This window comes from Equus przewalskii, chromosome X (assembly GCF_037783145.1).
Source record: "Equus przewalskii isolate Varuska chromosome X, EquPr2, whole genome shotgun sequence".
Classification (NCBI taxonomy): Eukaryota; Metazoa; Chordata; class Mammalia; order Perissodactyla; family Equidae; genus Equus; species Equus przewalskii.
Window position 1 is genome coordinate 34,114,164 of NC_091863.1, and position 14,410 is coordinate 34,128,573.

Here is a 14,410-nt window from a genome sequence, read left to right on the forward strand (position 1 = left end):
GAATTAAGTGACTTGCCAAAGATCCAGAGCTAGTAAATGGCCAAACTGGAATTTGAATCCAGGTCTCTAACCTCCAGACCCAGAGTAAATTTCCTGCCTTCAGATAGCAATGTGACACTTTTCACCTCTGGGAACTTTTCTCTTCTGGAGCTAGTAGTTGAAGTTCAGAGGAAATGACTGAAAAAAGATTCCAAAAGAATTATACACCATGACCAAGTGGGATTTATTCCAGGAATGCAAGGCTGGTTCAACTTTTGAAAATCAATGTAATCTACCATATCAACAGACTAAAGGGAAAAATCCATATAATCATGCCAATTGGTGCAGAAAAAGCATTTAACAAAATCCAATACCCATTCAAGATAAAAACACTCAGCAAGTTAGAAATAGAGGGGATTGATCTGATAAAGAAGTATTTATAGGAAATCTCTAGCTAATCTCATACTTACTGGTGAAGAACTGAAAACTTTCCCCTAAAATCAGGAACAAGGTGATGATGTCCACTCTCACCACTTTTATTCAACATAGTATTGGAAGTTCTAGCCAGAGCAGTAAGTCAAGAAAAAGAAATAAAAGACAGACATATTTGGGGGCCAGCCCTGTGGCCGAGTAGTTAAGTTCTCGCACTCCGCTGCAGCGACCCAAGATTTCGCCAGTTCAAATCCTGGGCGTGGACATGGCACTGCTCATCAAGCCATGCTGAGGCAGCGTCCCACATGCCACAACTAGAAGGACCCACAACTAAAAATACACAACTATGTACCAGGGGGGTTTGGGAGAAAAAGGAAAAATAAAATCTTAAAAAAAAAAGACAAGAAATATTGTCTTCGATAATTGGCGAGGAAGTGGAGAAAAGGGAACCCTTGTGTACTGCTGTTGGGAATGTACATTGGTGCAGCCACTGTGGAAAATGGTATGGAGGTTCCTCAAAAAATTAAAAATACAACTACCATATGGTCCAGCTATTCCACTTCTGGCTATTTATCTGAAGAAAACAAAAACACCAACTTGAAAATATATATGCTCCCCCATGTTCATTGCAGCATTATTTACAATAGCCAAGATCTGGAAACAACCTAAGTGTCCATTGACAAATGAATGGATAAAGAAAATGTGGTAGGGGGCTGGGCCAGTGGCATAGTGGTTAAGTTTGCACGCTCCGCTTCGGTGGCCTGGGGTTGGCAGATTCAGACACCAGCTACAGACCTAGCACTGCTTGTCAAGCCATGCTGTGCATCGCACAAAAAATAGATGAAGACTGGCACAGATGTTAGCTCAGCGACAATCTTCCTCAAGCAAAAAGAGCAAAATTGGCAACAATTGTTAGCTCAGGGCCAATCTTCCTCACAAAAGAAAGAAAGGAAAAAAAAAGGAAATGTGGTATAGTAGTCCCCCTTTATCTGTGATTCCTCTTTCCATGGTTTCAGTTACCTGCAGTCAATTGCAGTCTGAAAATATTAAATGGAAAATTCCAGAAATAAATAATTCATAAGTTTTAAGTTGTATGCCATTCTGAGTAGCATGATGAAATCTTGTGCCATCCCATTTTGTCCCACCCGGGATATGAATCATCCCTTTGTTGGATCCCCAACCATTGATATCACCTGCTCCTCATCTCCAATCGTTAATGTTGTCATGACGCAATGATCCTCCTTCTGATATATCATCAGAAGGTCAGTAGTAGCCTAACGTTACATCTCAATGCCTACATCATTCACCTCACTTTATCTCGTCATGTAGGCCTTGTATCATCATAAATACACACACACACACAAAGAAATATTAATGGAATATTATTTGGCCGTTAAAAAGAAATGAAATCTTGCCATTTTCAACAACATGGATAGAACTTGAGGACATTACGCTAAGTGAAATAAGTCAGACAGAGAAAGACAAATACCGTATGGTCTTACTTTTATGTGGAATCGAAACAAACAAACAAACAAAAATGAGCTCGTCGATGCAGAGAACATATTGGTGGTTGTCAGAAGCTGCGGGTGGGGGAGCTGGGCAAAATGGGTGAAGAGAGTCAAAAGGTACAAAATTCCAGTTGTCAGCTGAAATAAAGAGTCTGAGTAAAGATTAGTGAAGGAATTTATTCGATAATCAAAGTGAAGAATTCAAGTCCTGGGAAACAGTTCAACAGAGCGCTCTGATGGAACTGCTCTGGGGTCTATAGATTTGAGTGCAGTTTATATGCCCTTTTTTCTTAGCAGTGTATCTGCAGAAAGGCTTATGACTTATGCGTCTAACAATCATATACGTCAAAGAGGATAGGGTACATCTGTTTTTTCTCTAGATTATACATTAAGGGTAACATAAACAAGAATTTCTTGGTTACACATCAGACCAGTTCAGAGATGCTGATGTTATCTGTGTGTGGAGGGAGGCAAGGACCGGGGTCGCTATTTATTCCCTTAATCTCCAAGAAATGCTGCTGGGGGTGTAGAGTGACGTTCCCTTTATCTTTCCTTGTTGCTCATGTCTCCAGTGGCATCTTCAGTCATGAGGTGTGGGGTTGCAAGGTCATTTTGACACAGGCTGAAGATGGCCTGCGCGGCTCCTTCACAGTCCAGCATGGATTTTATTGGACTGGCCTAAAGCCTACGCAGTTTGCTTGCTGGATTCACCTGTTAGACCAGGGAGAGGGGGCCTGAAAGTCTGTTCACACAGTTATAAAATAAATAAGTCACAGGATGCAATGTAGAGCACGGTGACTATAGTTAATAATACTGTGTTGCATATTTGAAAGTTGCTAAGAGTAAAGCTTAAAAACCCTTATCACAAGAAAAAAATTCTGTAACTATGTATGGTGACAGATGTTAACTAAACATTGCAGTGATCATTTCACAATATATACAAATATCAAATCATTATGTTGTACACCTGAAACTAATATAATTTTGTATGTCAATTATACTCAATAAAAAATGGAAAAAAAAAAGAACATTGGCAAAAGACATAAAGAGACATTTTGCCGAAGAGGCCGATAAGCACATGAAAAGATGTTCAACGTCATTAGCCATTAGAGAAATGCCAATGAAAACCACAAGGAGATAACACCACACACCTATGAGAATGGCTAAAATAAAAAATAGCATCAATACTAAATGCTGACAAGGATGGGGAGAAACTGGATCGCTCATAGACAGCTAGTGGGAATGTAAAATGGTTCAGCCACTCTGGAAAAAGCTTGGCGATTTCTTCCAAAATTAAGCATATAACTCCTTATGACTCAGCAGTTATACTCCTGGTCATTTATGCCAGGAAATGAAACTTATGTTCACACGAAAACCTGTAAATGAATGTTCATAGCAGTTTTAGTTTTTTATTTTAATTTAATTTATTTTTTTTAAAGGTTGGCACCTGAACTAACAGCTGTTGCCAATCTTTTCTTTTTTTTATTCCTCTCCTGAAAGCCCCTCAGTACATAGTTGTAGATTCTAGTTGTGAGTGCCTGGTTGTGCTATGTGGGACACCGCCTCAGCGTGACCAGATGAGTCATGCCATGTCCACACCCAGGATCTGAACTAGTGAAACCCTGGGCTGCCGAAGCAGATCTCATGAACTTAACCACTTGGCCAAGGGGCCGGCCCAGCAGTTTTATTAATAGTAGCTAAAAACTGGAACCAGCTCAGATGTCCTTCAATGGGAGACTGGTTAAACAGACTTTGGTCCATCCACACCATGGAATACTACTCAGCCAGAAAAAGGAATGAACTAGCGATACACACATCAACCTGGATGAATCTCTGGGGAATTATGCTGAGCGAAAAAGCCAATCCCAAAAGTTGGCACACTGTGATTTCATTTATATAAGATTTTTGAAATGACAACATTTTAGAAATGGAGAACAGATTAGTGGTTGTAAGGGGCTGGGGACTGGGTTGGGGGTGGGGGGTGTGGTTATAAAAAGGCAGCAGGAGGGATCCTTGTGATGATGGAACTGTTCAGTATCTTCACTCTGGTGGTGGATGCATGAGCTTACACAGCTGATAAAATTGTATAGAACTAAGTACACACACATACACACAAATGAGTACTAGTAAAACTGGGGACATCAGAGTAAGCTCCGTGGGGTCAACTGTATCACTGTCAATATCCTAGTTGTGATATTGTACTCCAGTTTTGCAAAATGGGGGAAACTATGAAAAGCATATGGGGATTGCTTAGTATTATTTCTTACACTACATGTGAATCTACAATAATCTCACTAAAAATTTCAATTAAAAAAAGATTCCAGGGGCCAGCCCAGTGGCACAGCAGTTAAGTTTGCACATTCTACTTTGGCAGCCCAAGGTTCACTGGTTCGGATCCTGGACACTGCTTGTCAAGCCATGCTGTGGCAGGCATCCCACATATAAAAAGTAGAAGAAGATGGGCATGGATGTTAGCTCAGGGCCAGTCTTCCTCAGCAAAAAAAGAGGAGGATTGGTGGCAGATGTTAGCTCAGGGCTAATCTTCCTCAAAAAAAAAAAGAAGAAGAAGTTTCCAACATTTGGATCCTTGATTTCCAAGGTAGAAGGGTGTTTCAAGACCTCTTTGCATTCCCGGCGTAGGGGAGGAAGAACTTCCTCTACCCTCTAAGTCCTTCCGGCTTGTCTAAGAATCAAATTGACATGAGACAGAATAAAGGAGAAAATCCAGGTTTAATAACATATACACATGGGAGAAACCCAGGAAAATTGAGTAACTTGCCAAAATGGCTGAAGCCACCACCTTAAATACCATCTTTAGTTAAAGAGAAAGGAGGATGTTGGATAGTGGTTTGGGACTTCAAAGGGGAGGAAGGCAATTTACATGGAGATGGAAGAGCAAATGTTTGGTAAACAAATGTGTGCCATGCCATGCAGAGACAGTGGGACATGGGGAGAACTTTGATTAAAAGGTCTGTGTTAGGTTCTTCCCTGTCTATCGCACCTAGTTCGTATGATCCTATAGTTATCTTATGGTATAGCTCCTTCCGGGAACAGGCCTTCTATCTTAACTTGTTTTAGGCAGTTAGGGGGAAGGTCAAAGTTTCTTTCAGAGTCTTTTGTTCTTAAAAATAATCAAGCCAAAGAGACACATTTTGGGGCGGCCAATTCTGATCCCCCACAGTGGCATGGTACCGTCCTGGTACTGCTCTTCATCTTTCAAATACATTTTAACTAATAAGGAAAACAGCTTTCATTATTAGACATGGTTGCATTTTTTTGGCTTTCCCCTGCTCCCCACTAGCAATTTTCTTTGCTGACGTTTTTTGCTTTTTCTAGTTTTTAAATACATTCCAAGAGAACGCAGTCCATTATGCAGAGCATCATCAAACGCTCCCCTTGGTCTGAAACGTTTCTCTCGCGAGCTGAGAAGTGGCTTTGCGTGTTCCCCTGGCATGTTGTTTGGGCCTTGTAAACTAGCATCCTCTGGTTGGGAGCTGGTCCCCAGATGGACGAACCCACAATCGCACTTCACTAATTTCAGGTTCTGGCCGACCAGGAATGACTTGTGCTTTCTGGTTTCCCTGGCACACGGCTGACATCACAGGGCTTACTCATTCTGATTAATACAGTGATGGCAGGAACATCCTTCTGGAAAGACAAAACCAGCATTACTTGTCTCGCCTCCCCGCTGAGTGCTGAAGCTTCCATTTCCTCATCGAGAAAAAGCTTTCTACCTCAAAGAGCTCATGTGAGGAATGAAGGGTAGAAATAGCTGTGAAGCCCTGTGCACCAGCCAAGGACATGTGAGTCACCACTGTAGTCTCAAGTAGGATTGGGCTCAGCTGTGAGTAAATAACCTCCAAATGCCAGTGGCTTCAACAAGATAGAAGTTTATTTCTCTCTGATGGTAAAGTCCTGGGAAAGTTGCGGAGGAAGGAAAAAGAATTTTCCTTCCACCCTTCTGAGTTGTTAGCAGAGATCCCCGTAATGAAAGACAATTAACAAGAGAAGAACGAAGTCCTAGTTTATTAATATTGGATGCCTCCTGTATGCATGGGAGATACCCAGGGAAACGGAGTGACTCCCTGAGGTGGCCCAACCAGTTTAAATACCATCTTCAGCTAAAGACAAGAAAGGTGTGTGTGTGTCGGGCTGGCGATGCCAGTTACGGGAGGTGCCCAGGAAAAGCTCCGCAAACAAGGGTCAGGCTGTTATGTAGATTTCAGTCGGTGCCTTCTCCATTGATAAGATTCTCTTGTGATTTATTCATCCTTCTCTTCCTGGTACAGAGAGGGAGATACTCTTACAAATGGAGATTACCTTATAAATGTGAATGTCCCTTATGACAGGGTAGCTTCTGTTTTCAGAGCTTCTCCTGTGTTTCCTGTTTCTCAAAATAATCTGCTCAAAATAATCCTTATGGCAAAGAGGCGTATTTTTCTACCCTTCATTTTCTGCATTTGATCATGGCGTTGTGGTTATGTCAGAGAATGTCCTTGTGCTTAGGACACACACGCTGAAGTATTCAGGGGTGAAGGGTCATGGCTTATTGCCATTTGATTCAGCAAAAGCAAATCAGAATGAGCATAATAGTGCATATATCATATATGGAAAATATGGTACAAAGTTAATAGGAAGTGAATCTAGGAGACAAGTTCATACAAGGCTCGTTGTAATCTTCTTCCAACTTTTCTGTGAGTTTTTAATTTTTTCAAAATAAAGTTAAATTAGGGGCCGGCCCGGTGGCACAGCGGTTAAGTGCGCACGTTCCGCTTCGGTGGCCCGTGGTTCGCTGGTTCGGATCCCGGGTGCGGTCATGGCACTGCTTGGCACGCCATGCTGGGGTAGGCGTCCCACATATAAGATAGAGGAAGATGGGCATGGATGTTAGCTCAGGGCCAGTCTTCTTCAGCAAAAAGAGGAGGATTGGCAGTAGTTAGCTCAGGGCTAATCTTCCTCAAAAAAAAGTTTAAATTAAAAAAAATAAACTAAACAAAAAAAAAATTTTTAAGGCCTGCCCTCCCCTGGGGTAGTTCACGTGTGTGAGCACTTTCCAGTAGGTGGCTTGTGATGTCTCAGCGTTTCGAGCTGATCTAAAACATCAGTTTATGTTCAGGCAACTGGCACCCAGCTGGCCTGGGCTGAGGTGTGGAGGGGCAGAGAATGCATGTGATAAATAAATGAAAAGCAGTAGGATATATTGGAGTATATCCGGAAGTCATTTGGTTTAAAACTAATCCGGCCTGGCCTTGTTTTTCCAGAAAGGCTTCACGTGGCCTGTTGAGCATGCATTGTACGTTTGTCTTAAAACATTTAAACGTTTACAATGTCCCAAAGACAAGAATGATGCCCTTAAAGATAGGGATGTGGCTTCCCCCCATATCAGCATTTCTTCAAGGATAAGCATCTCTTCCTGGGAACTAAGGATTAATTACTGACCTGCTGTGCTCACCTTGTGATCACTGACCTGCTGACCACCGACCTGCTGTGCCAGCTAAGCATCTCGTGACAGTAGTAAAAGAGACATTCCTGTCATATGTGATGGATGCTCTTTGTTCCAAGATGGCATATAACCACTCTGTACACCCCACTTCTTTGGTGCCCTTCCTTCCTTAAGGAAGGAAGGCCCTGGGCTACAGTCCTCTGAACTAGCCCATAATAAACTCACCCCAATTTTGATTTATAGATTGATTATGGATTATTGGCGTCGACACATGTGGCAGCAGTAGGCAAGGGGCTGCGGAAGGGAGGGCAAACTTGGCCTAGGATCCCCCCAAGAAGGGCAGGAGAGCCTGCAGCTGGGGCCAGAGGCGATCAGAGAGATTTGGAGGAGCAGGAGGCCTGGGCCTCAGGGCCTCAGTTCAGCCCTGTTCCCGACAACCACTCAAACTTTTCCATATTCCAGTTCACAAATGAAACTTTTTTATGTTTCAATTCAGAAATCGGCTGCCCACCTTTCAATTCTTTGCAAGGGAAAGGTGAAGCTCAAAGCCAGGGACAAATCCAGGGCCGTGGAGGGAAGGCAATGGCTCCTGTCAACGTCAGATACCTTTGTTTATTCTTCAACCGGTCCACATTTATGAAGCGCTTGCTCTGTACTGGCCACTGAGCTAGGTTGCTGAGGGTGAAAAATAAGACCCAGAGGCCCAGTACGGGAGGCGGACATGTACACAAGCATTGCAATTCAGGGAGACGAATGCGCGAATTCAGCAGAGGGTGGACATCAGAGAAGGCTGTACAAAGGAAATGGTTCTTGAGCTGGGTTCTGAAGGGGGCAGGGGTCCCCAGCTGGAAGAGGAGAAAAGGTGTTCCCAGCTGAGGGAATAGCATGAGCAGAGCCACGGAAGCCTGGAAGAACACGGCCCAGTGCAGGCAGCAGAAGGATGGCTGGGACGACTGGTGCGTGCTGGAAATGATGGGAAATGAGACTGGAGAGGAGGCAGAAGAAGATTGGAAACATTTAGTGAGCACTTACTACGCCCCTGGTACTGTGCTAAGTACTTTATGGACATTGGTTGAATTTTCACAACCATGTTATGAGGTAGATAATATTATCCCCATTTTATAGATGAATAAACTGAGACCCAGAAGGTTAGGCATATTGGCAAAGACTATACAACAAGGACTTAGTAGGGCTGGAACTTGAACTAAGTTTGTTCGACCCCAGGGCCTATTTTCTCAAACAGTAAGACTTTTTCCTGGTGGTGTAGAGGACCCTCAGAAGCTTGCTGTTTATTTATTTATATGTGTATGTATGTATTTATTTATGGCTTTATTGAGATATAATTCATATACCATGCAATTCCTCCATTAAAAGCATTCAGTGGTTTTCTAGTATATTCACAGGGTTGTGCAACCATCACCACGATCAATTTAGAACATATTTATCACCCCCCAAAAGAAACCTTGCACCCATTAGCAGTTACTCCCCATTCCCCTGGCCCTTGGGAATCACTCTTCTATTTTCTGTGTCTGTAGATTTGCCTATTTTGGATGTGGCCTTTTGTGCCTGGCTTCTTTCACTTGGCGTAAGGTTTCAAGGTTCATCCACATTGTAGCATGTGTCAGTATTTGGTTCCTTTTTATGGCTGAATCATATTCCATTGTATGGATCGACCACATTTTATTTGTCCATTCATCGATTGATGGGCCTTGCAAGCTTTTAAGTAGAGGAGAAACGGGATGAGTTGTGATTTAGAAATATTGCTTTGGTGAGTTGGGAAGTCAGATGGGGTGAGGCTGGAGACAGGGAAATAGGTCAGTGTGCCATCTCCAAGGCCTCCGTATGAAAGGATGGAGGTTTCCCAAGCGGGAGGCAGGGCTCTGCCTCTCTGCCCATCTTGTAATGCCTGCCCCGCCCTCCGCCGCTCCGCACATAGGAAGGGGAATAAAACAATGTTAAATGACCACTGTCAAGCACTAAAAAGACACACTGTCCTCCCATTCAAAGGAAACCCCCAAAGGTCAGAGGATCAACAGGCACTGGAGGTGAGGAGACACATTGGAGAGAGGTTTAGGAGGTGAAAGTATGACAAACTTCCACTACTGAAGGACTTGAAGCTTCATATAAAGTATTTCTAGTAGATATCCACAGCTAACATCATACTAATTACTGAAACATTAGAATATTTTCCAGTAAAGTTAGGGAAAGACAAGAATGCCTGCTATCATTTGTGATAAATATTGGGCTGGTGGTCCTTTGCCTACACAATAAGACAAGAAAAATAAATGAGACATTAAATATTGGAAAGAATGAGGCAAATTTGTCATTATTTGAAGATGATATGAGCATCTACAGAGAAAAATTTAAGAAAATAAGCTGATTTGAAATTAATAGGCTTATGGAAACTAATAAGAAAGTTCATCAAAGTGGGCAGATAGAAAAATCAACTTATAGAAATTAGGAGCATTCTTATTTATCATTGTTTTCGTTATCTATTGCTTCATGATAAACCACCCCAAAACTCAGAGGCTTAAATGACAGTCCTCTTGTTATTGCTCACAATTCTGTAGGTTGACTGGATTCATGTGGAAACTTCTTCCACTCCATGTGATGTTGGTTTGGGGCTACAGTCATCAGAGGTTTAAAATTGTTTTTCAAGTATAAGATACACATAGAGAAGTCACAGATCATAAGTGTACAGCTCAATGAAATTTTACAAAGTGAACGCATCTGTGCATTTAGTACCCAGATCAAGAAACAGAACAGGGCCAGCACCCCAGAAGTCCCCCTAAGCCCGCTTCTAGCTCCTATCCCCAACAAGGGTAACTACTATCTTGACTTCTAACACTATAGATTGATTTCTCTTGCTCTGTGCATTATATAAATTGAATTATAAAATGAGTTGTCAGGTTTTTGTCTCCTACATTTTAATTCTCTGGAGTTACCCTCATAATACTTGTTAGTACTTTTTAAGTATTTGGAGTAATAGCACAGGCACAACTCTGTGCTGGTGGCTGGGACAGATGCTGGTGCTTGTCCCCTTATTTCTAGCCTGACTTCACTACTGAGGCCACTTGCAAAATACTTGTGCACACTCTCTTGAGGCTAGGAGTGGGCATGTGATTCAGATCTGGGCCATGAGACATAAGGGGAAGTCTGTTGGTAGCCTTTCTTTCCTGATTAAAAAGAAAACCCTGGGAGGAGAAAGCCTTTTGTATCTGCTTCTTTTCCTGCTTGGGATGCTGCTGTGAGGACATGATGTCTGGCACCGTGGCAGCCATCTTGAGACCAGGGGGCAACAGGTCAGTGTGCCCAGTGTGCCAAGGGAGGTGGCAAGGAAAGATAGAACAACTGAACTGATACCAAACACCAGCTATCTCTCACCTTCTTGGTATCTAAGAAAAAGAAACTCCTGCTTGTCCTAACTAGTGTTGGTTGAATTTTCTATTACGGCCAAAGTTTTCCTAGGTGACAGAATAGTGTGGCAGGGAATTAGGGCAGAAGGCTGTATGCCTTCTCCTAACACCTCATTTATAAGTGCATCATCACATCAAGGAGGACATTTGTCCTGGAGATGTTGGCAGGGACCAACCAGCTGAGAGACAATAACTTGATAACTGGCACAGTACCCAAAGGTCCCAATAGGTCTCTTCCTATTGCAAAACGCACAGAAAAGATGTACAGCTCAATAACTTATCACGAAATGAATACTCATGCAACCACCACCCAGATCTAGAAACCTCATCTCCTCAGAGCTCCTCCCATCTCTCCCCTGCCTCCTCTCCCCTTCAGAGGTAAGGACTCTCCTGGTTTTTATGGCAACTACCTTCTAGTTTTTCTTTATAGCACACATCTTTGAACACTATGGTTTGCTCATTTTCAAAGTTTATATGAATGGAATCATACTGTACATATTCCTTTGTGTCTGGCTTCTTTATTCAGCATATTTGTGAGATTATCCGTGTTGTTCTGTGTGGCTATAGTTGGCCCATCTTCCTTGCTATATAGTGTTCCATTGTATGAATATATTACAACTTATTTATTTATTCATTCATTTATTCTACTGCTAATGGACATTTGGATTATTTCGACTTTGGGGTTCTTAGGAATAATGCTGCTATTAATATTCTCGTACATATCTCTTGGTGTACAAGTGTGTGCATTTCAGTTGGATATATACCTAGGAGAGGAATGACCAGGTCATGGGGTGTTTGTATCTTCGACGTTAGTTGATAATGCTGAACTGTTTGCCAATTTACATTCCCTTCCTTGGTGTATGAAGTCCCCATTGCTCCACGTCTTTGTCAGCACTTTCTATTGTCTGATACCACCAGTGTGTTGAGTGTATAGTGGTATCTTGACATTTGATGTACATTTCCCTGATTACTAATGAGGTTGAGAATATTTTCATGTGTTTACTGGCTAGTTGGATATCCACTTTTGTGAAGTACCTGTTCAAGTCTTGTACATTTTTCCACTGGGTTGTCTGTGTTATTGATTTGTAGGAAACCACCCTTTGACATGTATTTTGCAATATTTCCTCCCATTTTGTGGCTTGCCTTTTCAGCTTCTTGATCACGTCTTTTGATAAATAGTCTAAATTCATTCTCAAGATCCTAAATTTAATAGTCTAATTTATTAATCTCTTTCTTTATGGTTTGTGCCTTTTTTTTTTTGGTGGGGAAGATTGGCCCTAAGCTAACATCTGTTGCCAATCTTCCTCTTTTTGCTTGAGGAAGATGGTCACTGAGCTAACACCTGTGCCCATCTTCTTCTATTTTGTATGTGGGATGCCACCACAGCATGGCTTGATGAGCAGTGTGTAGGTCCACGCCCAGGATCCAAACCTGTGAACCCCAGAGCACCAAAGCAGAGCACATGAATTTAACCACTATGCCACTGGGCCAGCCCCACTTTGTGCTTTTTGTGTTCTGTTTAAATCATCTTTCCTACCTACGTCATGAGGATATTCTGGAATACTATTTTGCAGAAGCTTTATTGTTTTGCTTTTCACATTTAGATCTATATTCTGCCCAGGGTTGATTTACGCATATGATGTAAAGTAAGGATCAAGATTTATTTTTTTCCACACAGTTATCCAATTGTCCTTACATTATTTATTGAAAAGATTGTCCTTTGCCCACTGCCCACCACTCTGCCAGTGTCCAAATATGCTGGGGCTGTTTCTGGACTCTCTCTTTTATTCCATTGGTCTATATGTCTATCCTGGTGCCAATACTACACTAGTTTACTTACTGTGACTTTACAATGTCTTTTTTTTTTAAGGATTTAAAAATTTTTCCTTTTTATTCCCAAAGCCCCTGGTACATAGTTGTATATTTTTAATTGTGGGTCCTTCTAGTTGTGGCATGTGGGACGCTGCTTCAGCATGGCTTGATGAGCAGTACCATGTCCACACCCAGGATCCGAATCCGCGAAACCCTGGGCCTCTGAAGCAGAGTGTGCGAAATTAACCACTCGGCCCCGGGCCCAGCCCTTTACAAGAAGTCTTAAAAGCTGTCAGAGGAAGTTGTCACACCTTGTTCTTCTCCCTCAAGATTGCCTTGACTATTCTAGGTTCTTGAAATCTCCATGCAAATTTTATAATCAGTTTGTCAAGTTCCACAAACAAAACAAAACAAACAAAGCATGTTGGAATTTTGAATTAGATTGCATTGAATCTATAGACCAGTTTGGGGAGAATTGACATCTTTACGGTATTGCATCTTCCCATCCATGACTATTGTATATTTCTCCATCTGTTTAGATCTTCTTTCAAGGTTTTCAATAATGTTTATAAACTATAAACTACATAGGACTCTTGTGCGTCTTTTGTTAGACTTATTCCTATGTGTTTGATGGTGTTCAAATCTTGCAAATCCCCAGCAGTTTTTTGTCTGCTCGTCTATCATTATGAGAGAGAGATGTTAGAATATCCTCTATTAAATTGATTTGTCTATTACTCCCTGAAGTTCTGTTAATTTTTTCTTTCCTTTGAGGCTAGATTATTAGGTGATTACCAATATAGAATTGTTATATCTTCCTGGTGAATTGAACCTTTTTATTGTGATGAAATGATCTCTAATAATGCTTTTTGCCTTAAAGTCTATTTTCTCTAAAATGAATATAGTGACACCAGTTTCTTTTGGTTAGTGTTTTCTTTTCTTTTTCTTTTTTTGCTTTTTCTCCCCAAATCCCCCCAGTACATAGTTGTATATATTTTTTAGTTGTGAGTCCTTCTAGTTGTGGCATGTGGGATGCTGCTTTGGCATGGCCTGATGAGCGGTGCCATGTCCGTGCCCAGGATCTGAACCAGCAAAACCCTGGGCTGCCAAAGTGGAGCGCGCGAACTTAACCACTCGGCCATGGGGCCGGCCCCATGGTTAGCGTTTTCATAATAGATCTTTTCTGTCCTTTTATTTTAAACCTTTGTCTATCCTACGCTTAAGATGTGTCTAAGTCTAGAGATTAAAATTTTAAAGAGTATAGTCTGAGCATCCTTTTAATTGGAGAATTTTTAGTCTATTTGCATTTAATGAAATTTAAAAAATATATTTGAGCTTGCATTTACCTTTTTACTAAAAGCCTTCAATTTGTCCTTCCTGTTTTATATGACTATTTCTCTTCTTTCTTGCCTTCTTTTGTATTTAGTATTTTTTTTATTATTCCACCTTCTATTAGCTTGGAAGTTATACACTCTTTTATTTTTCTTTTACTGGTCACCCTAAACTTGCATCCTTGACTTACAAAAGTCTAACATTAGTTAATGCTAATATCCTCTCCCTTAACTATGTAAAGACCTTAAGATACATTAACTCTGTTTACCTCCTTTCCAACTTATATGTCAGAGTTACCATGAATTTTAATTTTATGTATATTTAAAACCCAACAAGACATTATTGTTGTTCGTTTATACAGATGTAGCCATTTACCCATTTTTTTTTTTTTTCCTCATGTGTCTAGTTATTTCGGGTTGTTTGTCAGACATTGTATCTGCTAAGTTATTTGTAGAAAGTATTTGAGGCCTAGGATGGTGTTATCTTCCTCC